General features: G+C 37.2%; 1 protein-coding gene and 1 long non-coding RNA gene across 3 annotated transcripts in view; both read right to left on the bottom strand.

Moving 5' to 3' along the window:
- The window catches only part of LOC126980287 (uncharacterized), a 143301-nt gene extending 123694 nt beyond the window's left edge, over window positions 1–19607 (bottom strand). Inside the window, exon 1 of the long non-coding RNA XR_007733045.1 lies at window positions 19271–19607. This is a non-coding gene — a long non-coding RNA (uncharacterized LOC126980287). The remainder of the gene's footprint in view (window positions 1–19270) is intronic.
- A 2048-nt stretch (window positions 19608–21655) lies between these two features.
- Window positions 21656–22500, bottom strand: part of LOC126980286 (kin of IRRE-like protein 1) — a 138240-nt gene continuing 137395 nt past the window's right edge. For both annotated transcript variants that reach the window (XM_050830000.1, XM_050830002.1), the window contains one exon: window positions 21656–22500. This exon is cut by the window's right edge and continues 217 nt beyond it. The gene's annotated coding sequence lies outside the window, so the exon portion shown is untranslated.

Raw genomic sequence — 22500 nt, 5'->3', positions numbered from 1 at the left:
TCTGATTTGCATAATATATCGAGAAGAGAAGTAGGAAAGTGGTGATAAGAGAGAGAGAGAGAGAGAGAGAGAGAGAGAGAGAGAGAGAGAGAGAGAGAGAGAGAGAGAGAGAGAGAGAGAGAGAGAGACATATACAGATAGACAGACAGACACACAAACAGGATGAAAGAAAGACAGGAGAAAAATAAACAAAAAATATATATCAAGAAACAAAAAAAGCAAACAATGTATATAAGAAAAACAAAAGAAAAACATGAGAAATAATATAAGAAAGAAAACAACAAGAAAGAAATCGAAAAGAGAAAGAATGAAGGTTAAAGAAAACAGAATAAAAAAGAGAGAAGAAAGAAAAGAAAGGAAGACGAATAAAGAGGACAAACAGAAAGAAATAAACAGACATAGAGCAAGACAGACAGAGAGACAGACAGACACTTCACAGGAGAGAGAGAGAGAGAGAGAGAGAGAGAGAGAGAGAGAGAGAGAGAGAGAGAGAGAGAGAGAGAGAGAGAGAGAGAGAGAGAGAGAGAGAGAGAGAGAGAGAGAGAGAGAGAGAGAGAGAGAGAGAGAGAGAGAGAGGAAACAACAAGCCGGTTATCACGGTACGTTAGAAGATTAAAAAAAGAAAACGAAAGACTAACCTGTAAACTTTCCTTTTAATAATAATAATAATAATAATAATAATAATAATAATAATAATAATAATAATAATAATAATAATAATAATAATAATGCCACACCTCGCCTCCCCTAAAACAATCTACATAAATGAATAAATAAATAAATTAGTGAATAAAAAAGGAGAAAAAAAAAGAAAACAGGAAAAAATACAAAACAATTACAATATTAAATAAACTTGGACTAACAACAAAAATAAATAGATAAATAAAGAGAAAAGAACAAACAAAGAAATAGATAATAAGATAGATAAATAAAAGACAAATAAAGAGATGAATAGATAAAAAAAAAGATAAACGGATTTGATGTCTATTTTAACTCTCTCTCTCTCTCTCTCATCAAAGGTAGGTAATGATGAGAGAGAATGAAAAAATAAAAGGAAATTAAATGAATTAAATGAGGGAAGGAAGGAAGGAAGGAAGGAAGGAAGGAAGGAAGGAAGAAAGGGAAGGAAGGAAGGAAGGAAGGAAGGAAAAAAGGATGATATGTTGAACTGTTGGTGAAGGATAATGAAAACAAATGAAGGAGATAAAGAGGATGAAGGAAAGGATGATAGGGAAGAAGAGAAGAAGAGGAAGAAGGAAGGAAGTAGGAAGAAAAAGGAAGATCAATTAAATCCATGATGAAGGGAAGAGAAAGGAAAAAAGAGATAATGAAGAGAGAGAGAGAGAGAGAGAGAGAGAGAGAGAGAGAGAGAGAGAGAGAGAGAGAGAGAGAGAGAGAGAGAGAGAGAGAGAGAGAGAGAGAGAGAGAGAGAGAGAGAGAGAGAGAGAGAGAGAGAGAGAGAGAGAGAGAGAGAAGAGGAGGAGACACTGATGGAAGGTAACAGAAGGTGGAAAAAGGAAGAGGAGGAGGAGGAGGAGGAGGAGGAATGGAGGAAGGGAGAGAAGATGCGAAATTGAAGAGAAAGAGACGAGGAGGAGGAGGAGGAGGAGGAAGATGGCAGCAGGTGTAGAGGAAGGAGGGAAAGATAAAAGATAAAAGATATTGAGTGAAAGAATAGAAAATGTTGTAATGATAGTAGTAGTAGTAGTAGTAGTAGTAGTAGTAATGATAGAGGTAGCAGTCACACACAAACGCACGCACACACACACGTACACACACACGTACACTGTCTGTATATATATTTTCTAAAGGGTAAAATACTCCGTTTGTCTCCCTTTCTCACGCTGTCAAATTACACTCTCTTGAATTAACTTAGAGGAGAAGGAGGAGGAGGAGGAGGAGGAAGAGGAGGAGGAGGAGGAGGAGGAGGAGGAGAAAGTAAAACGAAGAGCTAGTATAATGTAAGTCATGTGTATATTTAGAGAGAGAGAGAGAGAGAGAGAGAGAGAGAGAGAGAGAGAGAGAGAGAGAGAGAGAGAGAGAGAGAGAGAGAGAGAGAGAGAGAGAGAGAGAGAGAGAGAGAGAGAGAGAGAGAGAGAGAGAGAGAGAGAGAGAGAGAGAGAGAGAGAGAGAGAGAGAGAGAGAGAGAGAGAGAGAGAGAGAGAGAGAGAGAGAAGCTGCTCCACAAGTCTGATGAGCTGTGAATATTTCAGATGACAGAGGCCATTAGGTGTGTGTGCGTGTGTGCATGTCCGTGTGTGTGTGTGTGTGTGTGTGTGTGTGTGTGTAGGTCAATGTATCCGTGTACGTGTCGAATTCTACTTCACACACACACACACACACACACACACACACACACACACACACACACACACACACGCACACGCACACGGTATTATTTGTCAGGAACTTCATCAATCAACGATAAATCTTCTTTCCTCCTCCTCCTCCTCCTCCTCTTACCTCTGCACACGACTTAATGACCCAGCTAATAAATCCTTTTTGCAATTGCGTGACGGTGGAAGGAAGAGGAAGAGGAGGAGGAGGAGGAGGAGGAGGAGGAGGAGGAGGAGGGGAAATGGGTTTGGAGTGAAAGAATCCGTCAAGAATTTTTATATACTCGTATGAGAGAGAGAGAGAGAGAGAGAGAGAGAGAGAGAGAGAGAGAGAGAGAGAGAGAGAGAGAGAGAGAGAGAGAGAGAGAGAGAGAGAGAGAGAATGGGCTTTTTCTCCTTTACCTTACCGTCTTTTTCTGTGTGTGTGTGTGTGTGTGTGTGTGTGTGTGTGTGTGTGTGTGTGTGTGTGTGTGTGTGTGATATTATGGGTACATAAATCCCTTCCAAACCTCTCCTCCTCCACCTCCTCCTCCTCCTCCTCCTTTACTATCCCGTTTCACCCCTTCTTTCTCTCCATTCATCTTCCTCCTCCTCCTCCTCCTCCTCCTCCTCCTCCTCTTCCTCCTCCTCCTCCTCCTCCTCCTCCTCCTCCCCTCCCTCCCCTCTTAAATTAATTCCCAACGTAAACACTACGAGCAAAGTCTAAACGAAGCTCAGGAATTCATTAGTATTTCCCTTTCTAGATAACTTTTTTTTTTCTGGTGTGTGGTGGAGGGATGCTGGTGGTCTCTCTCTCTCTCTTACCTCATTCCTTTCCTTTTATATATATTTTTTTCTTTGCCCTCTATTTTCCCTTTCTTTCCCTTTTTCCACATTCTGATTTTCACTTTTCCTTATTTCCTTTATTCTACTTTCCTTATTTCAACTTTTTCATCCCCTTTCTTTATCCTCCTTTCATGGTCTTTTTTTTCATTCTTCTGTGAGTCTGTATTCCTTTTCCATTTTCTCTTTTTTCTAGTACTTTTTCTTTCGTCTTCCTCTTTGACATTTGAGTAGAGAAAGAAATATATAAGTCACCCATTCGTTACATAAATCTACCCTTTCTTGTTTTCCTTTACATCGTCCACGTATATTTATTTTTTTCTGCTATTTGCTCTTTCATCTTCCTCTTTGATATTTGAGTAGAGAAAGAAACATTCAAGTCCCCCATACGTTATATAAATCTACCCTTTCTCTTGTCTTTCTCTACATCCCCCACATATATTTATTTTTTTCCAGCACACTTCTCTCTGATCTTTCATTCCTTTTACTTGTATTTCATTGACGTTGGATTTGAACCCTCTCCTGATATGTGTAAAGCAATAAGGTTATGGATTTCAATACCTATGATTCCTCTTATTTGTTTTGTCTTCTGCTGGTTGTTGTTTATTTTTCCTCTTTTTCGTATGTATTGTTTTTTGCTGTCCTTTAACGCCTCATAGCCCGATATTCCCTCCTTCCTTCCCTTCCTTCTTTCTTTCTCTTCCTTTCTTCGTTGCTTCGTTCCAGCACTCCTTCCTCCGTTTCTTCCTCCCTCTCCTTCCTTCCTTCCTTCCTTTTCTCCTTTCTTTCTCTTCCTTCCTTTGTTGCTTCGTTCCAGCTCTCTTCCCTCCGTTTCTTCCTCCCTCTACTTCCTTCCTTCCTTCCTTCTTTCCTTCCTTTCCTTCTTTCTCTCTCTTCCTTCCTTCGTTGCTTCGTTCCAGCTCTACTCCCTCCTTTTCTTCCTCTCCTTCCTTCCCTCCTTCCTTCCTTCCCTCTGTCCATCTTTCCCTCTTTGATTTAATGCTTCCTTTCTATTTTCCATTCTTTCTTTCCTATTCCTTCTTTCTTTATTTATTTTCTATTACATATATTTGTCTTCAGCGTCTAGAAATATACATAAATTAAACTCATGCCATATTACCCAACCCAGACTCTTTTAAAACGTGGTAATGGACTCAGGTTGGAACATTAAAAACTGAATAGTGAAATATGCATGAGATTCCTTACTATTAGAGAGGTGAATAAGAAATGAGTTTAGAGAGTAAGAATGTGGGGTTGAATTGATTTACCACTTCTTACAGTAGAGAAATGAGAGAGTGAAACGAGCTCGGCAGTCATGTGGAGAGTGCCAATACGATAGAGTGCCAATACGATAGACACCTTCAAGATAACGTTAAATAAATAAGTTGGTAGATAAGACTGTGATAAGGTTTCGTCAAGTTCAGAGAAGGTACAAATTATACCCCTTCCCTCTTGCAGACTTCCAAATGGTATGTCTTATGTCCTGTCATGTGGGGAGTGCCAATACGATAGACACCTTCAAGATAACGTTAAATAAATAAGTTGAAAGATAAGACTGTGATAAGGTTTCGTCAAGTTCAGAGAAGGTACAAATTATACCCCTTCCCTCTTGCAGACTTCCAAATGGTATGTCTTATATCCTGTCATGAGGGGAGTGCCAATACGATAGACACCTTCAAGATAACGTTAAATAAAGTAGTTGATAGATAAGACTGTGATAAGGTTTCGTCAAGTTCAGAGAAGGTACAAATTATATCCCTTCCTTCTTGCCGACTTCCAAAGGTATGTCTTATATCCTGTCATGAGGGGAGTGCCAATACGATAGACACCTTCAAGATAACGTTAAATAAAGAAGTTGAAAGATAAGACTGTGATAAGGTTTCGTTATGTTCAGAGGAGGTACAAATTATATCCCTTCCTTCTTGCCGACTTCCAAAGGTATGTCTTATATCCTGTCATGAGGGGAGTGCCAATACGATAGACACCTTCAAGATAACGTTAAATAAAGTAGTTGATAGATAAGACTGTGATAAGGTTTCGTCAAGTTCAGAGAAGGTACAAATTATATCCCTTCCCTCTTGCAGACTTCCAAAGGTATGTCTTATATCCTGTCATGAGGGGAGTGCCAATACGATAGACACCTTCAAGATAACGTTAAATAAAGTAGTTGATAGATAAGACTGTGATAAGGTTTCGTCAAGTTCAGAGAAGGTACAAATTATATCCCTTCCTTCTTGCAAACTTCCAAATGGTATGTCTTATGTCCTGTCATGTGGGGAGTGCCAATACGATAGACACCTTCAAGATAACGTTAAATAAAGTAGTTGATAGATAAGACTGTGATAAGGTTTCGTCAAGTTCAGAGAAGGTACAAATTATATCCCTTCCCTCTTGCAGACTTCCAAAGGTATGTCTTATGTCCTGTCATGTGGGGAGTGCCAATACGATACACCTTCAAGATAACGTTAAATAAAGTAGTTGATAGATAAGACTGTGATAAGGTTTCGTCAAGTTCACAAGACGTACAAAGTTAATACGTCCACTTCCTCCCCTCTTGCAGACTTCCAAAGGGTATGTTCCTATATCCTTAAAATGTAGTATGTAGTAATGTAGTAGATAACGTGGTAGATAGATGAGACAGGCTGATAGATAAGATAATAGATTGACTAAACGAATTACATAAAGTTCAAAGAGGGTTTTTTTTTAAGCAAAGGAGTCCGTTCAAAGGCATAAAAAAGGAATCAAATATAAAAAAAGGAAACAAATATGAAAAAAGGAAACAAATATGAAAAAAAGGAAACAAAAATGAAAAAAAGGAAACAAATATGAAAAAAAGGAAACAAATATGAAAAAAAGGAAACAAATATGAAAAAAGGAAACAAATATGAAAAAAGGAAACAAATATGAAAAAAAGGAAAAAAATATGAAAAAAAGGAAAAAATTATGAAAAAAAGGAAACAAATATTAAAAAATGGAAACAAAAATGAAAAAAAGGAAACAAATATGAAAAAAAGGAAACAAATATGAAAAAGGGAAACAAATATGAAAAAAGGGAAACAAATATGAAAAAAAGGAAATAAATATGAAAAAAAGGAAACAAATATGAAAAAAAGGAAAAAAATAGGAAAAAAAGGAAAAAAATATGAAAAAAAGGAAAAAAATATGAAAAAAAAGGAAACAAATATGAAAAAAAGGAAACAAATATGAAAAAAAGGAAACAAATATGAAAAAAGGGAAACAAATATGAAAAAAAGGAAACAAATATGAAAAAAAGGAAACAAATATGAAAAAGGGAAACAATATGAAAAAGGAAAAAATATGAAAAAAGGAAACAAATATGAAAAATGGAAAAAAATATGAAAAAAGGAAAGAAATATGAAAAAAAGGGAAACTAATATGAAAAAGGAAAAATATGAAAAAAGGAAACAAATATGAAAAAAGGAAAAATATGAAAAAGGAAACAAATATGAAAAAAAGGAACAAATATGAAAAAAGGAAACAAATATGAAAAAAGGAAAAATATGAAAAAGGAAACAAATATGAAAAAAGGAAACAAATATGAAAAAAGGAAAAATATGAAAAAAGGAAACAATATGAAAAAGGAAACAAATATGAAAAAAGGAAAAAAATATGAAAAAAAGGAAACAAATATGAAAAAAAGGAAACAAATATGAAAAAAAAGGAAACAAATATGAAAAAAAAAGGAAACAAATATGAAAAAAAGGAAACAAATATGAAAAAAAAAGGAAACAAATATGAAAAAAGGGAAACAAATATGAAAAAAAAGGAAACAAATATGAAAAAAAGGAAACAAATATGAAAAAAAGGAAACAAATATGAAAAAAAAAGGAAACAAATATGAAAAAAGGGAAACAAATATGAAAAAAAAAGGAAACAAATATGAAAAAAAGGAAACAAATATGAAAAAAAAAGGAAACAAATATGAAAAAGGAAACAAATATGAAAAAGGAAACAAATATTAAAAAAGTAAACAAATAAGAAAAAAGGAAAAAAATATGAAAAAAAGGAAACAAATATTAAAAAAGGAAACAAATATGAAAAAAGGAAACAAATATGAAAAAAAAGTAAACAAAAATAAAAAAAAAGGAAAAAAATATGAAAAAGGAAACAAATATGAAAAAGGAAACAAATATGAAAAAAGGAAACAAATATGAAAAAAAAAAAATATGAAAAAAGGAAACAAATATGAAAAAGGAAATATGAAAAAAAAAACAAATATGAAAAAAGGAAACAAATATGAAAAAAGGAAACAAATATGAAAAAAGGAAACAAATATGAAAAAAGGAAACAAATATGAAAAAAGGAAACAAATATGAAAAAAAGGAAACAAATATGAAAAAAGGAAACAAATATGAAAAAAGGAAACAAATATGAAAAAAAAGGAAACAAATATAAAAAAAAAGGAAACAAATATGAAAAAAGGAGACAAATATAAAAAAAAGAAACAAATATGAAAAAAAGGAAAAAAATATGAAAAAAAAGGAAACAAAAAAAGGAAACAAATATGAAAAAAAGGAAAACAAATATGAAAAAAGGGAAACAAATATGAAAAAAAGGAAAACAAATATGAAAAAAGGGAAACAAATATGAAAAAAAAGCCCGCTACTCACTGCTCCTAAAAAGAGTTACAGTGGCCGAAAGATGTGATTACGTCATCTTATTTCCCCTTATAGACTTCCCAAGGTATGTTCCTGTATCCTGAAAATGAGCTACCTCCAAAATACAGGTAAGAGCAGGTACGCCTCGCTAATTGCTTCCCTAATTGCCTCACTAAGTATTAAAGGCGAATGGGCGCACACCTGAGAAAGACGGATATTACCTGAATATTACCATTATTATTATTATTATTATTATTATTATTATTATTATTATTATTATTATTATTATTATTATTATTATTACGAGGGAAACTGATCAAATCTTAATACCAGGAGGAAGAGGAGGAGGAGGAGGAGGAGGAGGAGGAGGAGGAGGAGGAGGAGGAGGAGGAGGAGGAGGAAGAAGAAGAAGAAGAAGAGAAGATCCTTAAAGCAGATCTGTCCATCACTTTCCAAATCTTCGGAGAGAGAGAGAGAGAGAGAGAGAGAGAGAGAGAGAGAGAGAGAGAGAGAGAGAGAGAGAGAGAGAGAGAGAGAGAGAGAGAGAGAGAGAGAGAGAGAGAGAGAGAGAGAGAGAGAGAGAGAGAGAGAGAGAGAGAATAAATAAAAACCATCCCGTCACTCATAAATTCCAACAGCTTGTCCTGCTCTGTCTGTTTATATATATTTTTTCTCTCTCTCTCTCTCTCTCTCAAAATCTTAATGTCACGGTTCTATGAGGATTGTCACATAGCAAACCTAACTCCTCCTTCTCCTCTTCCTCCTCCTCCTCCTCTTCCTTCTCCTCCTCCTCCTCCTCCTCCTCCTCCTCCTCTAGTGATTACCCATGAAATCATTCGAGCTGGTCACGTGACATTATTACCTGAGTCTCGTATTAGCATTCAAACTTAGACGAAGGTGGTGGTAGTAGTAGTAGTAGTAAAATTGACATTAAAAATAACGATGATGATAACAATAACAACAATAACAACAGCAACAATAACAATAACAATAAAATAAAATAAAAGAAAGCAAGACTAGATAAATTACATTAGCGTGCAGATAAATCAAAATATAGCAAAGAACAAAAATACATCAGAACTAAAATATATATACAACCTCATAAATCATAAAAAAAAGATAATAAATATATACTTCGAAAAAGAGTTCGTGAAAGGCTAAATAACACGTGAAAATGACCGCTGGAATGAAGGGCATAAGGGTGTGAGAGAGAGAGAGAGAGAGAGAGAGAGAGAGAGAGAGAGAGAGAGAGAGAGAGAGAGAGAGAGAGAGAGAGAGAGAGAGAGAGAGAGAGAGAGAGAGAGAGAGAGAGAGAGAGAAGAGAACAGGTGAGAAGAAAAGAGAAGAAAAGAAAAGAAAAGAGAAAAGAGAAAAAAAGAAAAGAAAAGAAAAGAAAAGAAAAGGGAAGAGAAGAGAAGAGAAGAGAAGAGAAGAGAAGAGAAGAGAAGAGAGGGATAAGAAATTAGGAAAGTAGGGAAAAAAGGAAGGAAGAAAGGAAGGAAGGAATGACAGAAGCAAGAAAAGAAGGAAGAAAGGAAAAACGAAGGAAAGAGAGGAAAAAAAGAAAAAAAGAGAGAAAGCATAAAATCAAAGAGAGAAAAAAGGACAAAGGAGGGAAGGAAGGAAGGAGAGGAGAGAAGAAACAGAGGGAGGAGGACTGGAGCCAAGTAACGAAGGAAGGAAGAGAAAGAAAGAAGGAAAGGAAGGAAGGAGGGAGGGAAGGAGGGAAAATCGGGCTATGAGGCGTGAAAGGAGAGCAAAAACGGTGAGGCATGAGGAGAAGGAGAGAGAGAAATATGAGGCAAGGCGGACATGATATAGAGGTGGTGGTGGTGGTGGTGGAGGTGGTGGTGGTGGAGAGCGGTCACATATGCTATACCTCCTTCACTACCACCACCACCACCACCACTACCATCACCACCACCACCACCATCATCACCACCACCACCACCACCACCATCATCATCACCACCACCACCATCACCACCACTATTACCACCATCATCACCTCCTTCGTTACTATTTCTTTCATCTCCATCACTAAAAATCACCACTATCATTACCACCACCACCACCATCATCACCATCAACACCGCCCTTATCATCACCCCGAGCAATATTACCACCCACCTCCACCACCACCACCATCATAGCACATACCTTATTTACCACCTCCACCTCCACCACCACCATCGCCGCCACTAACCATTAGGATATAATAAAGAACAAAATTAGAAGGGACGCCTTTTTTTATGACTTCCGAGGAAGGTGAGCAAGAAAAAAAAGAAATAAAGAAAGTTACCTGCTAATGAGATTTATACGTAGAAGAAGAGTCACCTGTCAACAACAACAACAACAACACTACGAAATAAATATATACCAACACACACACACACACACACACACACACACACACACACACTAACAAGCACAAACAAACACACACACGTTACTTATTCCCTTTATTTCCCTTCCTTTCCTTCCCTTCTTCCTTTTCTTCCTTTCTTCTTTCCTTCCTTTCCTTCCTTTCCTCCCTCTGTTATTCGGTTTCCTTCTTACCCGTTATCTCATTTTTACCCCCTTTCTTTCCTTCACTAACAACAACAACAACAACAACAACAACAACAACAACAACAACAAAAATAGTAATAAAGGTAGTACTAATAAATATATCAACTACCTGGATATTAGTTTCTCAGGTGAGGCAAAGAAGGGGAGGAGGGAAGGAAGGAAACGAGGTAAGATGAAAAGGGAAAGGGAAAGGTAGGGGGGAGGGGAGGGGGAGGAATATAGAAGGGAGAAATATGGGTAGGGGAAAGAATAAGGAGGAGGAGGAGGAGGAGGAGGGAAGGAGGGAGAGAAGGGTTGTTAGGGAAGAGAAAGAAAAAGAGGGAGAGAGAAGGGAAGGGAGGGAGAGAAAGGGGAAGGGAGGGAGGGATAGAGGAAATAAAATAGAGAAGGAAAATGGTGAGTAATAAACAGATGAGAGAGAGAGAGAGAGAGAGAGAGAGAGAGAGAGAGAGAGAGAGAGAGAGAGAGAGAGAGAGAGAGAAATATGTCGGAAAAAACATATGAAGGTTATTTCCCAGGTATAAGGTGTGTTGATGAGAGAGAGAGAGAGAGAGAGAGAGAGAGAGAGAGAGAGAGAGAGAGAGAGAGAGAGAGAGAGAGAGAGAGAGAGAGAGAGAGAAATATGTCGGAAAAAACATATGAAGGTTATTTCCAGGTATAAGGTGTGTTGATGAGAGAGAGAGAGAGAGAGAGAGAGAGAGAGAGAGAGAGAGAGAGAGAGAGAGAGAGAGAGAGAGAGAGAGAGAGAGAGAGAGAACCTTCCTTTCACAGAACAAAACCTCCAATTAGCGAATGCCTCTGTAAGGGATAGTTTTTACGTAATGAGATCATATCGAAATTACGCAGCATGGAGAAAGAAAACGGAGATAATTGAATGGACCGCGGAGGTAAAGGGGAGACATAAACAAACAAACTAGGCGAAGAAAAATATGATGCCAGATGAAATACAAAAAAACAGAGCCGAATTACATACCTCATATATGCATAAATGAAAAATAACTGACAGGAGACTATGAAACTAATACACAAGGGTCAAATAAAGAAATAGACGGGCAAAAGGATAAAGAGAGAGGAATAAGGCGATGCAACAAGATAAAATAATGAGAAAACGAGAAGAGAGAGATAATAACAAAAAAAGAAGGAACACAAACAAGCAAACAAAAAGACAGCAAAGAAAATGTAAACTAAGAAAACATGATAAAGTGAGGAAAAAGGAGAAGAAAAAAGGATAGAAGCAAAGAAACGAATCAACAAAAACAACAAACACAAAAAAAATAAGGAGAAAACAAAGAAAACGCATCGCAACACTAGAACACAAACACAAAAATAAAAGAAAACAAAAGGAAACACGATAAAAACAAAGAAAAGGCAACGCAACACTAGAACACAAACACAACACAAAAAGAAAACAAAAACAAAACGACAAAAACAAAGAAAACGCAAATCAACAAAAAAACAAAAAGAAAAGAAAAAAACAGAAAACCAAGGCACAACAAGGGGTAACTAATCCATAAGCAGGTGACTGGCGCGGTTACCTGCTGTTACCTGAGCCGAGTGACCAAAAGCAGAGGTGAAGTGTCTCTACCCTTCCCTTCCCTTCCCTTCCCTTCCCTTCCCTTCCTTTCCTTTCCTGTTAATCTGACCGTGCTGGCAATTAAAGGGAGGAGGAGGAGGAGGAAGAGGAGTAGGAGGAGGAGGAGGACTGGTTAGGGGAGAATGATGAAGAGTTGGAAGAGGAGGAGGGAAAGAGGAAGATGATTATGACAGCAAAGATAAGGAAGGGAAAGATGTTGGTGAAGGGGAGAGAGAAGAAAGGAGGAGTAATATGAAGACAAAGAAGAATCAGAATAAGAACAAGAAGAGGAGGAGGAAGAAAATAAAACAGAAAACAAAATAAAAAGAATAACAGCAACAAGAACAACAGTTACAACAATAACAAGAATATATGACACGACACAAGTGGAGAAACATAAATAAACAAAAACAAACACATTCTAACATACACAAACACACAAACACACAATAATATAACTTTTAGCCATCCCTTCCTTCCTTCCTTCCTTCCTTTTTTTTTGTTTCCTCCCTTTAATTCTAGTTCCCCCTCTTTTTTTTTTTTTTTTGTTTTCAAAGGGCACAAAAAAAATAAACATTAATAAAAAAAAAGCCCGCTACTTGCTGCTCCATCCTTTCCTTCCTTCCTTCCTTCCTTCCTTCCTTCCTTTTTATCCTAGTTCTCCTTCATTACCACTATCTCACTGTTCCCCCGTTCCTTCCTTCTTTCCTTCCTTCCTTTCTTCTTTATTTTCTCTATCTTATTCTAGTTCCCCTTCATTAACCTCTATATCACTTTTCCCCAGTTCCTTCCTTCCTTCCTTCCTTCCTTCCTCCTTCTTTCCTTTCTTTTTTTCCTTGTTGTTCTAGTTAGCTCTCTTCCTTCCTTCCTTTCTTTCTTCCTTCCTTTCTTCCATTCGTTTCCCTCTTGTTCTGGTTCACCCTCTTCCTTCCTTCCTTCCTTCCTTCCTTTCTTTTTTTCCTTGATTTTAAACTTAGCTCTCTTCCTTCCTTCCTTCCTTTCTTCCACTGGTTTCCCTTTTGTTCTAGTTCACCCTCTCCCTTCCTTCCTTCCTTCCTTCTTTCCCTTCCTTTTTCCTCGCTTCTTTCCCTTCTTCCCTGTTGTCTTGCTCCCCTCATTATCACCATTATTAACCTGCTATCTCACTTTTACCATCGCCCGCTTGTTCACGACCGCCGCTGTTCATTTGTTGGGATTAGGAAAGGGATTTGCCGGCCAGGATAAAAAGGGATCCAGGAAGGGCTTAATGCTACCTGAGGAGAATTGCCTTACCTGGGGGAAAGGAAACGCAGGTGAGGTGAGGTGAGGGAAGGGAAGGGAAGGGAAGGGAAGGGAAAGGAAAGGAAGGTAAGGTGAGGTTAGGTACGGTGAGGTTAGGTTAGGTTAGGTTAGGTTAAGTTAGGGAAGGGAAGGGAAGGGAAGTGAAGTGAAGGGAAGGGAAGGTGAGGTGAGGGAAGGGAAAGGAAGGGAAGGTGAGGTTAGGTACGGTGAGGTTAGGTACGGTGAGGTCAGGTTAGGTTAGGTTAAGTTAGGTAAGGTAAGGGAGGGGAAGGGAAGGGAAGGAAAGGGAAGAGAAAGGAAAGGAAGGGAAGGGAAGGGAAGGGAAGAGAAGGGAAGGTGTGGAAAAGGAAGGGAAGGGAAGGGAAGGTGAGGGAAAGGAAGGGAAGGGAAGGGAAGGGAAGGTGAGGGAACGGAAGGAAGGGAAGGGAAGGGAAAGGAAGAAAAGGTAAAGTGAGGTAAGGGAAGGGATGGGAAAGGAAGGAAAGGTAAGGTGAGGTAAGGGAAGGGAAGGGATGCGAAGGGAAGGAAAGGGATGGGAAGGGAAGGCAAGGTAATGTGAGGTAAGGGAAGGGAAGGGAAGGGAAGGAAAGGGATGGGAAGGGAAGGAAAGGTAAGGGAAGGGAAGGGAAGGGAAGGGAAGGGAAGGAAAGGGATGGGAAGGGAAGGCAAGGTAAGGAAGGAAGGAAGGAAGGAAGGAAAGGAAGGAAAGGATGGGAAGGGAAGGCAAGGAAGGAAGGAAGGAAGAAGGAAGGGAAGGAAAGGGAAGGGAAGGGAAGGCAAGGCAAGGGAAGGGAAGGGAAGGGAAGGGAAGGGAAGGGAAGGGAAGGTGAGTTGTATTTTAATTTCTCGTAGTCTATTTGTTTTTGTTTATTTATGAGGGAAAGGGAAGCTCAGGTAAGGTCAGGTCAGGTCAGGTAAGGTAAGGAAAGGTAAGAGAAACTGTTTTATTTTAGTTTAGTTTATCTCTAAGTTTACCTATCTGTTAATCTATCTGTCTAACTGTCTATCTTTGCATCTATCTTCCTATCTATTTCCCGTTTATCTGTCTTTTTATCTCTCTGCGTCTATTAATCTATGTATCTACCTATCCTCCTATCTATCTATCTAAGTATGTATAAATGTATCTATCTATTAATCTGCTATCTATTAATCTACCTCCTTCTTGTCTCTCTTTCCTCACTGTAACACTATCACCACCACCACCACCACCTCTGTCACCACCTTCACCTCGCTCTAACATAACACTTCTTTAACGTAACACCACAACGCAATAAACAACACAACAAAACAATAGACAAACGAAGATTAGAGGAAATGGAAACGGAGATGGAAGAGAAGAGAGAAAAAGGGAAAATAATGGGCAGCAAAGAGAGGAAGAGGAAAAAATATACAGGTGAAAAAAATATATATTTCAGCGTATTTTCTTGATGTCATTTTAAGATGACGTCATGGGAAAGTCGCGTTCTGATTGGTTCACAGAATAACGAATGGGAGAAGAGGAGAGGAGAGGAAAAGAAGTGTGAGAGAGAGAGAGAGGATGAGGACTTGAAAGGGAAGTAATGTCTCTCTCTCTCTCAAGGCCCAGCTAAGAGAATAAAAAATGACAGAAATCGCTTTGTTCCCCCTTTTAGTCTGGCCGCCTCATCTCGTTTTCTTTGAAGTGAAAACGGGAAGTCTAATAGCTTTCAATTAGTGACAGTAGCATTATATTTATTTTTTTTCTCTCTCTTTTTTTCTCTCTCTCTCTCTTTGCCTTGATTGTCGTGAATGCGTGTAGGTGGAAAAAGAGTCTGAAGGTGAAATTCTAATGTGTTTGTATGTGGAGGGGGAGGGAGGGGGGGGAGGTGTGTGTGTGTGTGTGTGTGTGTGTGTGTGTGTGTGTGTGTGTGTGTGTGTGTGTGTGTGTGTCGAAAGAGAAAAAATATCTATTGAAAAGTCAAGAAAAAATACATAAACAATAGAATCTGAGGAAGAAAAAAAAAGTATGGTACAAAAAATTTACAATGAATAATTACCTCTCTCTCTCTCTCTCTCTCTCTCTCATACAAGCAAAGTCAAAAACATTAATATGAAGACCATAAAAAAGTAATAAAAAAAGAAAATTAAACAAAGTCTGATATCTCTCTCTCTCTCTCTCATACAAGCAAAGTCAAAAACATTAATATTAAGACCATAAAAAAGTAATAAAAAAAGAAAATTAACAAAGTCTAATCTCTCTCTCTCTCTATCACACACACACACGCAGAGGCCAGTTACCACCACCACCACCACTACCACCCTTCCCTCCTCTCTCCCCCCCACCCACCACCTCATTTTGCCGGCCCCTTAAAGAGTTACGAGACTTGATAATCCGGATTCAGCGTTCTCCGGATCCGGTTATTGGAGCAATCCGGTTCGGTTCGTTCTCGCGCCCTGGCCGGCCAAGAATTAATACTCTGATATTTAAAGGGGGGGGGGGGGATGGGGTCTCTATATTATCTTTTTCTTTGTGTCTGTCTGTCTGTCTATCTATCTATCTATATGTCTGTTTATCTATGTCTGTTTCTCTGTTCGTGTAATTTGTTTTTTGCTGTTTTTCAGTTTTTGTCTGTTTTCGGATACAGGCTATGGAAAAAATATTGAAAAAGAAAGCAAAACAAAACGAGATAAAGAAATAAATTGTACAAGGAAATTACTGTTCTCTCTCTCTCTCTCTCTCTCTCTCTCGTATTTAAAGTCACCCAAAAAATATGAGGTACAAATAGCCTAAATTTTAATGATCTTTTTTTTCTATCTCTTAAATCTCATCTCTTCTGTGTCTCTCGCCTCTTCCTCCTCCTCCTCCTCCTCCTCCTCCTCCTCCTCCTCTTCATTTTCATCACTTAATGCTCTCTCTCCCTCTCTCCTCTTTCCTCCTCTTCGCCCTCATCTCAAATTCTCTTTCCTCCTCTTTTGTTTCACTCCTTTAAATTTCCTCCTCTCTTCCTCTTCCTCTTGACCCTTTTCAGTAGTCCATAATAAACATTCTACTTCTGCCTCCTATTTAGCGTTGATCTCAAATTTTTACGATCAACTACACGGTGACACTTGTATTCTATAACGCTTAGACTTCAAATACCTAAATATAGATAAGAAAAATTTGACAACAGTTCTTATTATAAAAAAAAACGGTGACACTGGTATTGTTTAACGCTTAGACTTCAAATACCTAAAAATGTATAAGAAAAAATTTTACAACAGTTCTTCTTATAAAAAAAACGGTGACACTGGTATTGTTTAACGCTTAGACTTCAAATGCCAAAATATATATATAAAAAAAATTGGTAAGTTCTTATTATGTAGTCTGGTATATAATTTTCAGTCTAAAACATGATATCTTATTGAAAGCGTGTTGTCTTTGTGCAAGATTAATGAGATTCGTGATTCTAATTAAGCTATTGTTCTTTGTTTTACGGCGTTCAAAGACTCTACCTTCCTTTCTTCTTTTAAAACAGCAAAACAGAAAACGGACAACAAGGACCATAACTTATTAAACATTTTGGGGCGGCAAAGCTCACATAATCTAACAAGACTTTTACGGGTTTGGGTCATTTCCTCGGGTAGTTTCATGTTCCCTCTGGTAATTCGACCCTTCCTCTGTAACATGAACCTAAAAGACAAAATCATTAAAATCTGACTGATCTCCACGAACCTAAAAACAAAATCATTGAAAATCGCACTGATCTCCATGAACCTTAAAAACAAAAACAAAACAAAATCCGACATCTCCTTTTTTGGACTTTGGAAATTGTTGACGTGGGAGGCAGCAGCGTCTGACAATACCGATCTAAAACGATACCCAGACACAACGTTCCCAGATTGTCGTACTTTGCCTCTTATGTTTGCCGATTTCCGACCCAAAAACAGCTTTCATCACCCAAATAACTGCCTTCATTTATGGTTACCGTTTAAATGGTTAATTACTGGTGATTCTTGGCAACAGTTATGGCCGGTAAATACGCGGCTCTGTGTACGATAATCTGGCAACGGTGCCCAGACAGTTTGTTATGGAAGTCAATGAATGGAGTTTGTCAAAGCCTGCATGACAAAAGAACTCGAAAGCTACACTAGCTATACACTTTGATTCTCTTTACAGTAGCTACGCCTGACGAAGTATTTGTTTGTACTGTTTTTTATTACTTTTTTTTTATAGCAGAACAGTATCAATATAGCCTAGGAGTAGTATCACAGCTTCGAGGCTATGCAGATGAGCACCGAAGCCATGTCCAGCTATGTCGTATGCCCCAAACTTTACAATAATTACATAGCCAAGCGCACAGTGGAGACAAGATCGTAGGCTAGTCATGAAATACTAACTTTAGCTCCATATATCTTTATCTTTTTATATATAGACGTTATTTAATCATCTTACAGTATGCGTCACGAAATATTTGTCTGTAGCCTACTGTGTCTATTACTTTTTAGAGCAGTACAGTATTCACACAAGCTAGGAAGTTTATACCACGCCATCACTGCTACGGATTTGAGCACTGAGGCCATGTCCACCAATAGCCTATACCCCCTATTTTACAACTATCGTAGGCTATAAAATACAAATAGAAATAAAAAGCCGTGAGTGGTTAAATACATAAGAGAGAAAAGACCATAATTATAGAGTAAACAAAAGCCTTAAGTAAGACCTTCGAGATAAAAACAAAAAAACATGAAAACGAGGTAAAAATAAATTAAATGGATAAGAAACGCCATAATTCAAATAAGCCAAGATCGTAAGTAAGAGTCTGATGATGTGAAACGAAATGAAAACGAGATAAAATGAAGTTAAAAATGAGTTACTAAAAAATAAAACCGCTCGCTGTGAAAATGAGTCGGTCATGAAATACTAACTTTATATATTTTTCATTAACAATTTATTCTTCATTTCATATTTATCTATTACTGGTAAAGTGTGATTTTGTTCGTTTATTCATGTTATTAAATGTTTCGATATACTGTTGCTTATAATAATAATAATGGAAGAAAAGAGAAGAGGAAGAAGAGTAGGAAAAGGAGAAGAGAGGAAGAGAAAGAAGAGAAAGAGAAAGAAGAGAAGGAGAAGGAGAGCGAAAGAGGAGAAAGAGAAAGAGGAAGAAGAGGAAGAATAGAAGGAGAAGGAGAGAGAAAGAGTAGAAAGAAGAGAAAGAGGAAGAAGAGGAAGAAGAGGAGAGAGAAGGAGAGAGAAAGAGGAGAAAGAAGAGAAAGAGGAAGAAGAGAAGGAGGAGAGAGAAAGAGGAAGAAAAAAAGAGGAAGAGATGAACCACTAGCCTAATCTTTTCAAAACTAAAATAAATAAAAAAAAATCTACACTAAACAGCCTACTCTGAATAGCCTATCTATATCAATTTCCCCTTAAAGAGAATAAGAGGAGAAAGAAGAGAAAGAGGAAGAAAAAAAGAGGAAGAGATGAACCACTAGCCTAATATTTTCAAAACGGAGAAAATATAAAAATCTACACTGAATAGCCTATCTATATCAATTTCCCCTTAAACAGCCTATCCATCATCATAAGACCCGCGCCCTAAGCTCGCAATATACCTTTTTCTTTTCCCTATTTACATAAACCACCTTCCAGACTGATGTAGTGAGCGCTTTGCCCCTTAGGAAGCCTTTTAATATTGATTGCTGTTGTGTTACGTCATATTCTTGTATAACGTTCGCTTGATCTAGCACTCTCTCTCTCTCTCTCTCTCTCTCTCTCTGGACACATACATACACACAAACACACAAACAAACGAGGAATTACTAAAAAAAATATAAATACTAAACTACCGTATCATCTTTTCTCTCCTTCTTCCTCCTCCTCTTCTTCCTCTTCTTCTTTTTCCTCCTCCTCCTCCTCCTCCTTCTTCCATTCTCCTCTTTCTTACCTCTCTCACACACGCTTCTCTCTCCTCTTCTTCCTCCTCTTTATCCTCTTCCTCCTCCCATTCTCCTTCTTAGCTTATTCCTCCCTCCTCCTCTTCCTCTTCTCCTCCTCCTCCTATTCTCTTTCTTACACACTCTCTCCCTCCTCCTCCTCCTCCTCTTCCACCTCCTCCCATTCTCTTCCTTACCTCACACGCGTTGTCCCTCTCCTCTCTCTTCTCCTCCTCTTCCTCTTCTTCCTGGTCTTCTTATCCTCTTGTCTCGGCCTTTATCTTCTCCGCGGCAGTCCCAAGTTTTCTCCCTTCCATTCTCCTCCTCCTCGGCACAAAATATATAGAGAAAAACTTAATATTTGTTCCTCCTCACAAGAACACGTCGATGCGGTTGTGCACTGTGTTATGGTTGCTGCTCCGTGATTGGTCAACGCTCCGCTCCCTCGCTCTCCCTTCCTCGCCTCTGATTGGCTGAGAGCTGAACTATTGCATCATTCCCATTACGTCATTTGTTTTTCCTGTTCTCTTTGATTTGGTGTTCCTCTGGTGTGCCCTCTACCTAAGAAAATGAAGGATAAATAGGATAACTTAAGGAAAATTGAGAAAATGGCTAAATAAAACGATAAAACAATAATAAAAGTCGTAAATAATGCCTTTTTTGAATTGATATTGATGTTAAACTAAATTAAAATGATAAGACATGCTATAAATAATATAATATGAGCCGTGTGTGAATAAATACATGACCAAAAAGAGTAAACAAAAGCCTTATATTAAAACTTTGTGATATGAAGCTAAATTAAGAGGTAAAATTAAGTTAAAATAGATAAGGTAAATTTAAATAATGTCAATAAAAGCAGTGGGCAGATAAATACATACGATAATAAAGACCATAATTAAACCAAAAGCCTTGAGTAAGATCTTTGTGATGTGAAAGGAAAGGAAAACGAGAAAAAATAAATTGAAATGAGTAAAAAAAAAAAGTCATATTCCACTTAAACAAAAATCGTGAGCAAAAAGTTAAGTACGGTGAATCGAAATGAAAAAGTAGTAAAAAAAAAAAAAGACGTTAAATGAAAAAGTATTAATGGGATTATAAAACGACCGTAAGTAAGCGTTTTCTGATATGGAAAGAAATGAAAACGAGATAGAATTAAGTTAAGTGTATATATAAGAAAGTTAATTATCACACTAAACAAAAGACGTGAGAAGGAGTCTAAGTGAGGCAAAACGAAATAAACGAGAAGAAATTAAATGAAATGGAAAAACAAAAACAATGAAAACAGGTACAAAAATCGTGAGAAGGTATTTAAGTCTTGACAAAACGATATAAAAAACGAGATGAAATTAAATGAGAAAAAAATAAAAGCAGGATAAATTAAATGAAAAGGAGAGGAAATGAAACAAAAAAAGGATAAATAAAATGGAGAAAAAAAAACACGATAAATTAAGTGAAATGGAAGAAAACAAAGAAAGACGAGGATAAAATAAATAAAATGGAGGAAAGAAACAAAAAGAGGAGGATTGATTAAGTGAAATGAAGGAGAATAAAGAAAACAAAAAATAAATGAAATGCAGGAAAAAGAAAGAAAAATAGGATAAATGAAATAAAATGAAAGAGGAAAAAACAAGATAGCAATAAAAAACACGATAAATTGAGTGAAATGGAGGAAAACAAAGAAAAAGGAGGATAAACTAAATAAAATGAGAAAAAAAGAAGAGGATAGATTAAATGAAATGAAGGAGAATAAAGAAAACAGGAAAAAACAAATAAAATGCAGAAAAAAGAGAAAAGGATAAATGAAATGAGATGAAAGAGGAAAAAAAAACAAAGAAAACAAGAGAAAAAAATGCAGGAAATAGAAAAAAAAACAGGATAAATGAAATGAAAGAGGAAAAACAACAGAAAACAAGATAGCAAGAAAGAAAACGGGGTGCGAGGTTATTGCTCTCACGACGTCTTTCACTTAATTCTCATGAGACGGAAAACTTTAAATGCGCCGTGAAGGAGGAACTGAAGTATCTAATGAGCGATTTTTCCAAGAGGTTAATGAGAGATAATCGCTGAACAAGGAACGTTTTAGCGATTAACGAGGGAGAGAGAAAGAAAAGAAAGCGAGAGTAAGAGAAAGAGAAATGCAGTTGCGTGTCTTAAAAAGCTATAAATGAAATGAAGCCGAAGGTGTTTTTAATAGATGCTTGAACCTTGTCCATTAGTGTTTTAAGATGTTATAAGTGAAATGAAGCTGTAGGTGTTTTTTATAGATATTTAAACCATGCGCATTAACCCCATTACCACCACCACCACTACTACTGCTACTACTACTACTACTACTACTACTACTACTACTGCTACTACGAATGGGGACTTAAACACATTATTATTTCATACCTTTTTTTATTTATTTACAAAACAATATATTAAAATGGCTCTGGATCTGCATACAAAAAAGCCACACGCGTTATACATGTTATCAAAAATATCGGCGCACACACACACACACACACACACACACACACACACACACACACACACACACACACGAATTTATACATATTGTTCATGGTCGTTCTCTCTCAACTAGTCAGTCAATCAATCAACCAATCAATCAACCAATCAATAAATCAATAAATCAATCAACCAATCAATCAATCAACCAATCAATCAACCAATCAATCAATCAGTCAACCAATCCACCAATCAATCAACCAATCAATCAATCAACCAATCAATCAACCAATCAATCAATCAGTCAACCAATCCACCAATCAATCAACCAATCAATCAATCAGTCAACCAATCCACCAATCAATCAACCAATCAATCAATCAGTCAACCAATCCACCAATCAATCCACCAACCAATCAATCAATCAACCAATCAACCAATCAACCAACCAATCAACCAATCAACCAACCAGCCAACCACTCAACCAACCAGCCAACCACTCAACCAACCAGCCAACCAGTCAACCAAAACAAGTGAAGTGAGTTTGTTTGTTTGTTTCCACGACGAGGTGACAAACAACTTTCATTTTCCTCTTTTTTTTCTTTAATTCACTTCACTCACCTGTTCATTTTTCTTACCTGTTATTAACCTTTTCTTAATTACTTTCACTCGACATAATTATCACCTTCATAAAGACAGGTATGAGGTTTGTGGTTTTCTCTACAATATTTTTTTTCTATATACATTTAATTATTCTTGTGGATATTATATTTTTTTTCTACAGTATCATAATAACATATAAAGAGAAGGTTTGTGTCTGAGTATTTTTTCTTCTCTCTCTCTCTTCCTTTCTTTCTCTCTCTTTATATTTGTTTATGTGTTCTATGTTCAATTTACAAGTGTGGGTATGTGTGTATGTATGTGTGTGTGTGTGTGTGTGTGTGTGTGTGTGTGTGTGTGTGTGTGTGTGTGTGTG

Source organism: Eriocheir sinensis, chromosome 44, assembly GCF_024679095.1.
Source record: "Eriocheir sinensis breed Jianghai 21 chromosome 44, ASM2467909v1, whole genome shotgun sequence".
NCBI classification, from domain to species: domain Eukaryota; kingdom Metazoa; phylum Arthropoda; class Malacostraca; order Decapoda; family Varunidae; genus Eriocheir; species Eriocheir sinensis.
This window is presented reverse-complemented; position numbering and strand designations above follow the sequence as displayed.